Consider the following 14,775-nt stretch of genomic DNA (forward strand, 5'->3'; position numbering starts at 1 on the left):
CTTGTCTTCAGCCTAACCACTGCAGCCATTTGGGGAGTGAACCAGTTGACGAAAGACCTGTTTGTCAGTCTCTCTGTGTCTCTCCTTGTCTCTCTTTTACTATGACTTCTAACTAACTAACGAACTAACTAACTAACTAAATATTTAAAAATATGTATGTACATAAGGGCACAAAGAGAAAGTCAATCAGTCTGATTGTATTGGAAAAGAGTTGAGATACAAAACAGAACACTGAATTTAGTTATTTAAATTAAGTAAAAAGTTGGTTAGTGATGCCAGAAAATATTGATATATATGAACACACACTTTTAGAATCAAACTGGAAAGAAGAACAAGTTATTTCCAAAGGGTCAGATCAAGAAGTTACAGGAGTTCTAGAGATACAAGTGGGGTTGGAAATGGTGTCACTGCTCATCTGGTAAACTGAAAGGACATGCTAAAGTCCAGATGAAGGTAAAATTAGCACTTCATTTAGGAACAATAGTTTCAGCTACGCATACTTGAGAATTTATTCTGTTTGTGTTCTATTTACATTGCCAAAAATTAAAAGAGAAAACCAGTAATGATCATGAGTGGGAGGTTCATAAATGTCATGAGGAACTGAAAATATGCTCAAATTCCAGGAATGACCTCAACAAAACCATAACAACAAAAGAAATATTGATTATACACTGAGTTGGCCAAGTAACAAGGAATCATGATGAGGGTATAGTAAATGGACAAACTCTTGTCCAGTGTGAAGGGAGTGTGAACTGACACAGCCACCATGGGCAGCTGTTTGGCAGCATCATCAAATATGAACTATACATACAATACAACTCAGATGATCTGGTCCATATATTTATAGCACAGCAATGCATGTAGCAGGAAGGAAACAGTATGTTCTAGGGTGATGACTCTATCAAATATAAAAAAATCATATAGCTTAACTATTCATCAGCTGGACAACAGTTTCAAGGAATATTACTGATAAAATCAACAGAATACTATCAACAGAATACTACTAATCTGTTAGAAATCAGCGTTACCTTCCAAAGCAATAAATACAGAGAAACTCCCGGATTAGGAGCCCTAAAATATTCACACAATATGGTGACCTAACCTGAATCCTGGAACAGATAATTCCATAGCAGAAAAGCTGAAGATATGGGAATAAAAGCTCATGTGAGTCAGTAGTACTGTATGAATATTAATTTCGTCATTGGTTCAAATGTACTGTGGAGGTATAAAATGTGAGCATGAGGGATGCTAAGTAACAGCTATATAGAAACTTTTTTGTACTACCTTTGACATAATTCTATGAATCTGAAATTGTTTCAAAACAGAAGCTGAGGTAGCTATCTCTGTAATCTGAATGAAAGCATCTACTCTTCCATTTTTATATTTTTACAAAATCTAACTGCTGACACTGTGTGGTAATTATGAATAGTCTGAATAGTCTAGTGACTATTTAAGTAAATAACATCATTTGCCCAAAAATTTACAGAAACCTGGGCCAGAACCATGGTGTAGTCGAATAAGCCTCTACCTGCAGTGCCAGCATCCTGTATGGGCACTGTTTTCAATCCTGGCAACCCCAATCCTGGTCTAGCTCCCTGCTAATGGCCTGGGAGGGAAATGGATAAGGGCACAAGTCCCTTGTGTTCTTGAATCCACTTAGGAAACCCAGAGGATGCTCCAGGCTCCTGGTTTTTTATCGGTCCAGTTGCAGCTTTGTGGCCACTTGGGGAGTAAGCCAGCAAATGGAAGATCTCTCTTCTAACTCCTCTGCGAATCTACCTTCTGATAAAAAAGTAAATAAATAAGGAGACTCTCAGAAGCCTATGGAAAATGATGGCTTGGAATGGCAGCCTTCACACTCGGCTTAGCAGAAAGTATGCACTCATCAACTGCAAACAGCTGAGCTCCATTATCAAGAACCATCCACCTGGCTGATGTCCTGGATTCTCCAGATGGGCCATAATCCAATAAAGCATGAAAAGCTGATTAATCATCAGCTGACTGGACTAGCCTCCATTTGCAGCTACCCCTTCCATTTACAAACCTTGTTTTTACTGACTTTGTTGGCAGAAAATCACTTTTTCCAAGGAATTTTAGTTTCTTGAAATAAATCTTTTTGTCATACCAAATTGCAACCCTGGTGAACTGGTTATCTAATAGTGAGCAGCAAGCAACAATATTTTCAAACAAGCCTTAAAAGAGAGAATCCAGATCCAGCTCCTTTGTAATAGTTTGAGAAACACTGATGGTGACTTGCATCCTTGGACCCATGCACCCACGTGGAAGACCTAGAAGCTCCTGGCTTCTGGCTTCTGATTAACTCATCTGGAGAGTGTACCAGTGGATGGAAGATCTCTGTCTGTCCTTCTCTCTGCAAATCTGCCAGTCAGATAGAACTAAAAGGAGAAACAAAATGGCATAATAGGGTAAGGAGGGAGAAACATTAGCCAGGGTGAGGCAGAGATACCATGATCCTGGAAAATATGAGGACAGGCAGATGGCAGAAGGACACCTAGAGACCCATGCACACACAGAAGCAGCACAGACAGTGGAGCAGTGTTGTAGTGACTAAATACCCCAGTGGTGATTGGTGATTTGAGCTCAACCAGTGGCCAGGTGGGGAAAAGAGTTCACAGGGAGCTCAAGAGGTGGATCTAGGCATAGAACTGCTCATTATGATGATTTGCTTGATTTGACCATGAGCAGAAGCAGAATAGCAGAGCCCAAGCAGGCAGGTGCAAGAACAGGGTGGATTTCAAGATTCATATCCCCATCAGTGCCACTTTGAGTGTCATTTTGTGTCTTGAGCAAATGCTGTGGGCTGCTGCAGGAATAATAGTGAGCTGCACATCTGCTAAAGCACGAGTGAGTTCATTTTCAGCTCTACACATTATACTGGTCTCACAATGAAAACAGTACCGTCTTTGCATCCTATAGGTTCCACCCAAGATAGGTCCAGGTGTCACAAGACCTAACAACCAGCAGGCTCAGACCCCCCACCAGTGCCATGTCAGTTGACATTTTATGTACAGCGGAAAAAGGTTGGGGGCTGGTTAGGGGTGGCTGGAAGAAAAACAGTGAGCTCCAAATGCACTAAACTGGGAGAGAACCCACATCTGGCTCAATGCATTGCATGGGTCCAAATGGAAAACAGGACTGACTTTGTATCCTACAGGTTCCACTCAAAATTGGTCTGGGTGGCCCCCAGACCTAACGGCCAGCCAACACAGACCCCCACCAATGCCACATTGGGCGCCATTTCGTGTACTGTGGAAAAGGCTATGGGGTTGAAGGAACAACAGCAAGCTACACAGGCACTGAGACAGGACAGAACTTACTTCCAGCTCAACGTGTTGTACTTGCCTCACAAGAAAAATAATACTGACTAGGCATCCTACAGATTCTACCCAAAAAAGGTCCATGTGTCTTTCAGAACTAAGAGCCAGCAGATTCTGGCAAGATTAGCACCACTGACAACCCAGTGAATTAAGATAGCATGATGTCTTCCTAATTCTGAGCAATGCTTGAACTAGGAGTGGGAGAAAGGCTGTGCAGGCAATGGTGCAGCCACAGCACAGTACCATAGGGGTGGGAAGTGGTGAGCCAGGAGCTGGGGCTATAGAGACTGTGGTGAAACCCTAGCACAAGAGCCCAGGACTGAAACTCACTGGAGGGAGTACCACAAGTGACTGCAAGAAATAAAAGAACCAAGTACTAAATGCAATCAGTAAAATCAAACTGTAGACCATCTCTGCCTTACACGCTGTGTAAGCTTAGAAACTGGCCCTAAGGAGAGGAATCTGCTGACCAGAATAGCAATGACCAAAAGCAAAAGAAGAGACAGAGGCACAATGAGTATTACTGATGTCTCCGCCATAAAGGAGCAAAGGCTGCAACCTCAGGGTTCACTGAGGAAGATATCAAGGAAATGGGAGATAAACAATTTTAAAAACTTGTTATAAGATTTCTTAACAACAATTAAAAGCACATACAGGATTTCAAGTAAAATAAGGAATATGTCACACAGGAAATAGCAACACTGAAACAAAATCAAGCCAAATTCTTAGAAATGAAAGACACAATGGAGCAACTTAAAAACTGAGCAGAAAGCTTCAATAATAGAGTGACTGAGGCAGAAGAAATAATCTCAGAATTGGAAGACATTTCCTTCAACAATGGGGGAAAATAAACAAGCTGGAAGAGGAACTGAGTCAAGTTCGAAAAATTATTCAAGAATTAAGGGACACTATAAGTGTTAGGAAGAGTTCCAGGAAGCACACAAAGAGAAGCTGGGCTTAAAAATATATTCAATTAAATAATAAAGAAAAACTTCCCTAACTTGGAGAAAGAATTGGGAGACAAAATACAGAAGTGGCACAGGACTCCCAGTAGTGTTGACCAAAATTAATCTTCACCATGACACATGATAATAAAGTTCTCTTCAGTTGAACACAGGGAAAGATCTTTAAATATACACATAATAAAAACAATTAACATATACAGGAATCACAATCAGACTCAGAGGAAACTCTACAGGCCAGAAGAAAATGGAGTGACATTCCACATTCTAAAAGAAAAAAATTGTCAGAATAACTTACTTACTCATCAAAGCTTTCCTTTGTGTTTGAAAATGGAATAAAATTCATATATTGCTTTGATTATGTTGTGGATTTTTCCATCTATGCCTACCTTGGTTAGGGTTTTTAGCAGGAAGTGGTGTTGGATTTTGTCAAAAGCTTTTTCTGCGTCTGTTGATACTATCATGTGATTCTTGTTTTTCAGTTTTTGGATGTGGTGTATCACATTGATGGATTTCCTTATGTTGAACCACACCTGCATTCCAGGGATGAATCCTACTTGATCTGGCTGAATGATCTGTCGGATGATTTTTTGAATTCTATTGGCTAGGATTTTGTTGAGTATCTTAGCATCAATGTTCATCAGAGAGATAGGTCTGTAGTTTTCTTTCTCTGTAGGATCTCTGTCCGGTTTTGGGATTAAGGTAATGTTGGCTTCATAGAATGAGATTGGAAGGGTCGCTTCCTTTTCTATTGTATTGAAGAGTTTGTAGAGGATTGGGGTTAGTTCTGTTCGGAATGTTTTGTAGAATTCTGTAGTGAAGCCGTCTGGACCTGGGCTTTTCTTTGTTGGGAGGTCTTTAATCACTGATTCAATCTCTGCTTCAGTTATGGGCTTGTTCACGCCAGCATCATACTGAATGGAGAAAACCTGAAACCCTTCCCACTAAGATCTGGAACAAGACACGGATGTCCACTTTCTCCACTGCTATTCAACATAGTCCTAGAGGTACTTGCTGAGGCCATAAGACAAGAAAAAGAAATCAAAGGAATCCAAATTGGAAATGAAGAAGTCAAACTTTCACTATACGCAGATGACATGATTCTTTATATAGAAGAGCCAAGAGGCTCAACACAGAGACTGCTAGAACTTATACGAGAGTTCGGTAGAGTGGCAGTGTACAAAATTAATGAACAAAAATCAACAGCCATAGTGTATGCAAACAGCCCCAAGATGGAAAAAGATCTAACCAGCAAAATATCATTCAAAATAACAGAGAAAAGTATGAAATATCTGGGAATTAACCTAACCAAAAGTGTAGGAGACCTATTTGAGGAAAACTACAAACCACTTAAAAAAGAAATTGAACAAGACCTCAAAAGATGGAGTAACATCCCATGATCCTGGATAGGTAAAATCAATATCATTAAAATGTCTATATTGCCAAAAGCAATATATACATTCAACGCAATTCCAATCAAATTGCCCAAAACATTCTTCATGGAACTGGAAACAATGATCCAAAGGTTCATCTGGAAACACAAAAAACCACGAATAGCCAGAACCATCCTGAAGAACAGGCACTTAACAGGGGGAATCACAGTTCCAGACCTCTGGACATACTATAGGGCAGTGGTTATCAAAACAGCCTGGTACTGGCACAAAGATAGAGAGGAAGATCAATGGAGCAGAATAGAAACACCAGACAGGAACCCACATAGATACAGTCTATTAATCTTTGACAAAAAGACAGACAACAATCCAAGCAAATGGGAAGGTCTGTTGAATAAATGCTTTTGGGACAACTGGTTGATAGCCTGCAGAAACAAAAAGATAGACCCACATCTCTCACCATACACCAAGATCAAATCTAAATGGATAAAAGACCTAAACCTACATCCAGAAACCTTCAAACTTTTGGAAGAAAATGTTGCAAACACACTGCAACACTTAGGGGTAGGCCCTCACTTCCTAAAAAAGACTCCAGATGCAGTAGAAATCGAGACCAAAATAAACAATTGGGACCTCATCAAACTAAGAAGCTTCTGTACAGCTAGAGAAACAATCAACAAAGTAAAAAAGCAACCCACAGAATGGGAGAAGATCTTCGCGCACAACATAGGTGACAGAGGGCTAATTTCCAGAATATACAAAGAACTACAAAACAACCAAAATGTCGAAACAAACAAGCCACTCAAGAAATGGGCACGGGAAATGGGCAGACATTTCACAAAAGAACAAACCCAAATGGCAAACAAGCATATGAAAAAATGCTCAAGTTCCCTGGCAATAAGGGAAATCCAAATGAAGACAACCTTGAGGTACCATCTAACTCCAGTAAGGATGGCACACATACATAATACCACCAACACTTGCTGGCGAGGATGTGGGGAAAAGGGAACCCTTCTCCACTGCTGGTGGGAGTGCAGACTGGTACAGCCTCTATGGGAATCAGTTTGGCAAATACTCAAACAACTGAAAATCAACATGCCATATGATCCAGCAATAGCACTCCTAGGGATATATCCAAAACATCTCCTACACAAGAAACCAACATGCACGCCTATGTTCATAGCAGCACAATCTACAATCGCAAAAACCTGGAAGCAACCAAAATGCCCATCAATAGAAGACTGGGTAAGGAAGCTATGCTTCATCTACTCTATGGAATACTGCTCAGCTATTAAAAAAAACGAAATGCAGTTCTTTGTGGACAAATGGGCCCGACTGGAATCCATCATGCTAAGAGAAATGAACCAATCCCAAAAGCTTAAATACCACATGTTTGCCTTAATTTGAGATGAAAAGATGACAACCTGAAAGATAGTACCTGTATATTGTAATATTATTGCAATCTCTAACAACCTGTATCCAATACAATAAGATAATGCGATATAATCTATAAACCAACAATTAATGTCAGAATACTTAAGATCTACATCGAAAAACTGTAAAGCCTACTATACCCTCAATAAGCTATGTTAATCCGTGATGGGGAGGGAGTGCAGGGAAGCCTTTAGGACCATAAAAAGAGTGAGGAAAAAGTACAATATAGCCTATCAAGATCAAATCTGGTAATTCATAGACAACAGATTCAAAGCGGCACTAAACAACAATAAAACTACTATACCAATGCATGAGGGGGGAATCGGGTGTGATCCTGACAACCTCTTAACAGGAGGTCATGTGCGTGGAGCAGGGGGGGCACTCCAGGGTAGAGCAGGTGGCAAGGAGAAAGCCTGGATCCCAACCATGAAGACTCCCAGACCTTCACCACAAACTATTAATACGAGCAACAAGGACTATATCCCAACTGCCAAGGAGGCCACAGGGAATTGGATGCCCTTGGAGGCTGAGTACTCTGAGGTCACCCACCCCCAACCGGAGCTTCCGCTGGGGATGGAAGAAATCCAAACACTACCGTACAGAAACCAACGTCATCGGAAAGACAACCAGAAGCCCTGAGCGGTTCGCAGAAACAGAAGAACAATAAACGTCCTTCGGGACCAGGGAGGAGAGCTTTCTCTGGTCCGAGCCTGGCTCCACCTCTGGACCCCCACCCTCCCTTGCAATGACCATCAGGATCGCTTCGAAAACCCCTCATAGCAAACAATCATACAAACTAAAAAAAACTAAAATAAATAGACAAACAACAAAAAGTAGAGCTTGAAATCTGACAGGAAAGAGCTGGCATGGATTTGCTCATGCCTCGCTGGGTGGGACACGAAGATTAGTCACTCTTCACCATGGTGTTGGGGACTTTGCTGCACACCCCCCCCCCAATAAAAAAAATGTTCTGCACCTTAAATGTTGACAAATATCTTGTTAGAGTTACAAGCCAGTCTAGATTATCCTAAAATCTGCCAAGATCAGTAAAATTATACTTCAACACAACAAATGGCTAAATACTAAAATGAAATAGACACGAGACAGCTGAATGGTACCTTATAGCCATTTTAAGGTATATAGCAGCCGGTCCTGTATACAAACTAAAATTGAAATGTCAATGAGCAAATCATAGGTTGTGGTTAAGAACTTGTTTTTTGTTTTTTTTTTTTTTTTTAACATACTGGTTACGCAAAACCATGTCAATTCCATAATGTTACAAATTGCTGTTAATGTTATATTGGACTCTTAATTGACTGGGATGATATTCTACCAGCTCTAACTTCGGACCAGAAATGGTCTCCCCAAGAAACTGTTCAACCCATCTGGACAATAAGTAGCTGGACTCTATGTTTGGTATATGTTTGCAAGGAAAGAATCTTGATTGAATTTGAACTGTAATACTGCACCAAGGTGGAGGAATCCACCAGGGGGGAGGGGCGTGGGGAGGGGTGGGGGGATTCCCAGAGCCTATGAAACTGTCACATAATGCATAATAATTAATAAAAAAAAAAGAAAAAAAAAGAAAATGGAATAAAATTCATCCACAGCAAGGAAAAGCTCAAAGAATTTACCTCTTCCAGATCTGCCCTACAAATGATAGTTAAAGACATTCTCTTGACAGAGAAAAGGAAAAGCACCTACCAAAATCAAAGGCGAATGTGGAAAATATCCCAATAAAACAACAAAAGAAGACTAACTCAAACAATGAACAACCCATTTCTAGAATGACAGGAGCAAATCACTGGCTATCAGTATCAGTCCTAAATGTAAATGGCTTAAACTCATCAATAAGCATTGTTGATTAGCATACTTGATCAAAAAACAAAACCTATTTGTTGCCTACAGGAGACACATTTCACCAACAAAGATCAGTGTAAACTGAAAGAGAAAGGGTGGAGAAAGATATTCCAGGAAAATGGAAAAGAAAAACGAGCTGGTGTAGTCATTCTTATATCACATAATTTAGACTTTGACGTGAAAAGTGTTGAGAGATGAAAAATGGATACCACATAATGACCAAAGGATCTGTTCAGCAAGAAGGGGTCATCTTATTAATTTCTAATGATGTTTTCTTTTTTATCTCTAATTTAACTTGGTTTTTCTCTTTTGCCTTTCTTTGCTAGTCTGGCTAAACTTTATTTTGCTCATCTTCTTAAAAGATGACTCTTTCTTGTTACAATTTGTAGTTTTTTTAGTTTCAATTTCATTTCTTTTTGCTGTGATTTTAATCATTTCTTGCTTCCTGCTCATTTTTCTTTTTAAATAGTCCTTGAGATACATTATTAGATCATTTATTTGAGATATTTAGATTTTTTTTGTAAGCACATGATGTTATAAATGTTCCTTTTGATACTATTTTTGCTACATCTCATGGGTTTTGATATTTTTGTTTTTATTTTCATGTCTTCAAAACTTTATTCTTATTAATTTGTTCAGTAACACATAGGTCATACAGTAGCATCACTTTCTTTAAGATGGTTTTTGGTCATTCAGTAGCAGGTTATTTAATTTCATGTTGTTCTAATTTTTTTATTTTTTTCCTGTTGTTATTTTGTTTATAGCTTTTTGTTTAATGGGATATGTAGTAACTATGTAATAGAGACAATAATATCCAGATGTAAAGATACAATGCAGCATACATTTATTTCCAAATTAAAGATGGATTCCCAATGAAACTGTTAAATGTTTCAATAGGATGCTTGAATCTCTACCATTATCCATACCTACAATATTAGGATACTTAAATTGCAGAATGATGGACTTAACATGAAAGACTATGCTATTGTAATAATACAGGAGAAATCATTGTAGGAAAGAGGACATGGGGAGGGTCAAGGGGAAATTCCAGAGCCTATGGAGCTGTATTATAAAATAATAATTTCCAAAAAGAAGCCATGATATGAATACTCAGTGGCTAAATCCTCAGATTGCAACCAATTGGATCCCATATGGGTGCTGGTGCATTTCCACTTCCTTACAGTTTCCTGCTCATGGTCTGGGAAGGCAGTGGAAGATGTACTAAAGCCTTGGGATCCTGCACCTGCGTGGGAGGCCTGGGGGAGGCTGCTGGCTCCAGGCTTTGAATTTGCTCAACGCTTGCCGTTGAGGCCGCTTGGGGAGTGAATCAGCAGATGGAGAATCTTTCTCTCTGTCTCTTTTTTTCTGAGTCAATCTACCTTTCTAATATAAATAAATTAATGAAAATATTTTTTTAAAAAAGAGAGTGTATTGTTTTACTTGGGAACATCTCTACACTGTAATTTCATCATTCTCACAGGTACGTTTAAATACAAACATCAAATTGCCTCATCATGCATGCAAAATATTCCCATTATGTAGATGAAAAATGTTTATTTTTGGAAATTTATACTCACAGGCTTTTAAAAGCATATCTACTTATCTATTTGGAAGGCAGAGCTTCAGAGAGGGGCAGAGATCATTCATCCATAATTCACTCCCCAAATGGCTACAATAGCCTAGCTGGAGGAGCCCAGAACTCCATATCAAGTCTCCCACATGAGTGACAAGGGCTCAAAAGATTTTGCCAACATCCTCTACTTTTCACCCAGTTCCAAGAGGGAAAATATAGGTATAGATTTAACAAACAATCATGCCACACAGTGTTTTCTGATGCTTCCATAGAGCGGAGCCACAGCAGCCGTATTGTCCTTCATACTTGTCTTCCATGGTCCTGAGGTATCTTATCGCAAAGTATCTCTGTCCCCAAGGAGCCTCACACTAGGACACCAAGCCTTTACTGCTGCTTGTTCAGCTTCCAAGACTCTCTCTAGTGCTCTAGGTAACTCTCAATTCTATCTCTGGAACAGACATTCTGTGTCTTTGTCCTTTCATCCAACATCATGTGCCAGGATAATTCATGCTTGCTTAATGAGTTTAGGATACACAAGTTGACAATCTTGTCATAGAGCTTCACAGGTGTTCCTTTCCCCACATTATTAGGTAACCACAAAAATCCAAACTAACAACAAATACACTTAGTGCACAGGTGACCAAAGTTTTTGCTTTCCTTTCTTTTCCTCAACAGTCCCCAGTCTGTTTCTTGGCCAGGAAACAACAGCCACTAGCTACGCAACACGAAAAGTTCACAATTACTTTTAAAAGTCAGTCAATCTCCTAATCATTAATGGTAAAGAGGCAGCCATTGAATTTCACGGGACTGTTTCCTTTCTTTTTTTAATACATTTTATTATTGTTGTTATTATTTTATAATACAGTTTCATATTCCCTTATCCCCTCCCCAGTTCCCTCCCCCCCCAGTTCCTTTATATCATTACTAACATATAGTTCTTCATACACAGTCATTATGTCCATCATTGCGGGTATAGACAATGGCAGAGAGTCCAGAATCCTATTGTCAAGATATAGTAAACAGTTTCATTGTAAGTCCATCTTTGTCTGGAAGCAGAAATGCATACCACACTGCATCCTCACATCTGGATGTTAGTCTCCATTTCACAGCTACTGTACATCTCCTTAAGTGAAAAGTCATGATTCAAAATCAACAATAGAAAGAAAAGAAGAAATTTACAATGCCATGAAGTTAAGTGGCATGTTACTAGATATGACAGTCTCCATTACACAGCTACTATACATCCCCTTAAATGAAGAGCCATGAAACAAAATCAACATCCGGGAGCAAAAAGAAATTAACAACACCAAGAAGTTAAATAACATGCTACTAAATGACTAACGTGTAGCTGGAGAAATGAAAATCAAGAACCTGCTTGAAGAAAATGATGCCACTGCATGATCTACGAGTCATTGAATGATTTAATCAGAAGGAAGTGTTTTGAAGAGATGAAACCAACAGAAAACAACAAAACCTTTGAGCTCTAGTTTCCACTGATCTTTGTTGAAGTGTGTCTCCTCTAGACAATAAGCAGATGGGTTTTGTTTTTTAATCCACTCTACTAATCTATGATGTTGATTGAACTTAAGCCATTTACATTCAGAGTTTAATATACATGGGTGTTACTTTGGTCCTGTCCTTCTAGGAATGGGTTGTTCATTGATTTAGTCTTCTGTTGTCATTTTACTGGGATGTTCTTCCCATTTGCCTTTGGTTTTGGTAGGTGCAATTCCTCTTTTCTGTCAAGAGAACATCTTGAAGTATCATTTGTAGGGCAGGTTTGGAAGATGCAAATGCTTTTAGCTTTTCTTTACTGTGGAAGAATTTTATTTCATTTTCAAAGACAAAAGAAAGCTTTGCTGGATATGTTATCCTAAGTCAACAATTTTTTCTTTTAGAATCTGGAATATGTCACTCCATTCTCTTCTGGCCTGTAGAGTTTCCTGTGAGAGGTCTCCTGTGAGCTTAATTGGCTTTCCTTTATATGTCAATTGATTTTTTCACGTGCACATTTAAAGATCTTTTTCCTTATGTTCAAATGAACAGAGCTTGAAGATCATATGTCGTGGTGAAGATCGCTTTTGATCAAGCCTGTTGGGAGTTCTGTGTCCCTCCTGGAACTTGTTTCCCAATTCTTTTCCCAGATTAGGGAAATTTTCCTTTATTATTTCATTAAATACATTTGCAAACTCAGCTTCTCTTTCTGCACCTTCTGGGACTCCCATAACTCTTCTATTTGGCCTCTTCATTGTGTCTTTCAATTCTTGAATACTTTTTTTGGCCTGATCCAGCTCTGCTTCCAGCTTTTTGTTTGCTTCCCCCTGATGACAGGAAATACCTTCCAATTCTGAGAGTCTTTCTTCTGCTTGTTTCATTCTGTTTTGGAGACTCTCCACTGTACTCTTAATTTGCACCACTGTGTTCTTGATGTCTGATATACCAGGCTTGATTTACTTTGTTGCTTCCCTAAATTCTTTGAACTCTTGCATGAGCTTCTCATTGTTGATCATAATCTTTAAAATGAGTCTTATGGATTCTGTGTCCCCCATTTTCTCGATGTCTTCCTCAGTTAACTCTGAGGTTAGCATAGGGTTTTGCTCCTTTGCAGGGGAGTCTTCAGTAATATTCATTGTGCTTTTGTCTCTTCCTTTGTTCTTGACCATTGTACTTCTGGTTAGCAGAGTCTTCTCCTTGGGGCAGGTTTCTAAGCGGTGTTACCCACAGGGCTATAATGCGATTTTCCTTATTGCGGTTGGTACACAAGTTTTTGCTTGCAGCCACTTGTGCTACAACCTCCAGCGAGTTCCAGGTTTGGGTTCTTATATCAGATTTCCAGCATGGTCTCCACAGCCCCAGCTCTTGGCTCACCACTCTCCACCTCCTGTGATACTGTGCTGAGGCTGCACTGTTGTCTCTGCAACCTTTCTCCCACTTCCAGTTGGAGCAGGTCCCAGGATTAGAGAGACACCAGGTGTCCTATATAATTAGGTTGTTGGTGGTACTGATCTTGCTGGAACCTGTTGGACGTTAGGTCTGGGTGCCACACGGACCTATTTTGACCCATACGATGACACAGTCAGTATTATTTTCCTGCGGGACCAGTGCAATCATGGACCTCAGCAAGTTCTCGCGAGATCAGCACATGCGCAGTTTGCTGTTTTCCCCTGCAGTCCCAAAGCTATTGTCACAGTGCCCAAAATGGCACTTGATATACAACCACCAAGGTTCTGGATTTGCTGGCTGTCAGATCCGAGGGCTATCCCAGACCTGCCCTGGGTGGAGCCCGTAGAATGCCAGGTCGTTGCAGTTCACTGAGACAGAAATGAGCTCACTCCCAGCTCAGTGCATGCTCAGTCCCTTCCCTTGCCCTTTCCTCTTTACGCAAAATGGCGCCCAATTCAGCTCTAAGGGACTGTGAAATCCACTCTGTTCTCGTACTGCCCGTCTGAGATCTGCTGCTCTGTCTCTGCTCCTGGTCAAATCAAACGGACCAGCAGAACAGACAGTTCTTTGGGTTCACCACCCGAGCTCCCAGTGAAAGTCCCTTCCCACCTGGTTGCTGGTGGAGTCCCAGATGCTGGTGGAGTTCAGATTGCCGTGCTGGATTACAGATCGCCGTGCTGGAGTATCAGTCACTGCAGCACCACATCGTTGTGTCTGCTGCTTTGCTGTGTGGGTCAGTCTCTAGGTACCCCTCTGCTGTTGTTCTGTCCTTTCCTACAGCCTGAGATATGTCCTCTCTGCTTCATCCTGATTAAATGTTTTTTTCGTCTGTATAAACGTGTCCTTACCCTATTCCGCCATCTTGATTCTCCTTTTTCCTTTCATTAACCTACACTGCAAACCCAATTCATTAGTCTATTAGGTGTTACAGAGCACTGTAATAGCATCTAAGGGAATATTTTTAGTCGTATGATAAGCTGTTATATCAGGTAACAAATGTAAAAACTGGAGTGAGACATAGAATACAGCTTGTGTCCCACTCCCACCTGGTCATAAATCAGCATCCCAGTGCCCTTTTCACAGCCTCTTTCCTACACACATATGCTGACATACATTGCTATTATACTTCATGGACAGAACAACCCTTGAGTTAGCAGACCTTAGGGAAACTCAGAATACAGTATCAATAACATCCTGTCATTGTAGGTACTTCTTCTGCCCAAAACCCTAGTTGGTAAGAGAATACTTCTCTAAGAATATATGACTGCTAAGGG

This window comes from Ochotona princeps, chromosome X, assembly GCF_030435755.1.
Source record: "Ochotona princeps isolate mOchPri1 chromosome X, mOchPri1.hap1, whole genome shotgun sequence".
In the NCBI taxonomy this organism is placed as follows: domain Eukaryota; kingdom Metazoa; phylum Chordata; class Mammalia; order Lagomorpha; family Ochotonidae; genus Ochotona; species Ochotona princeps.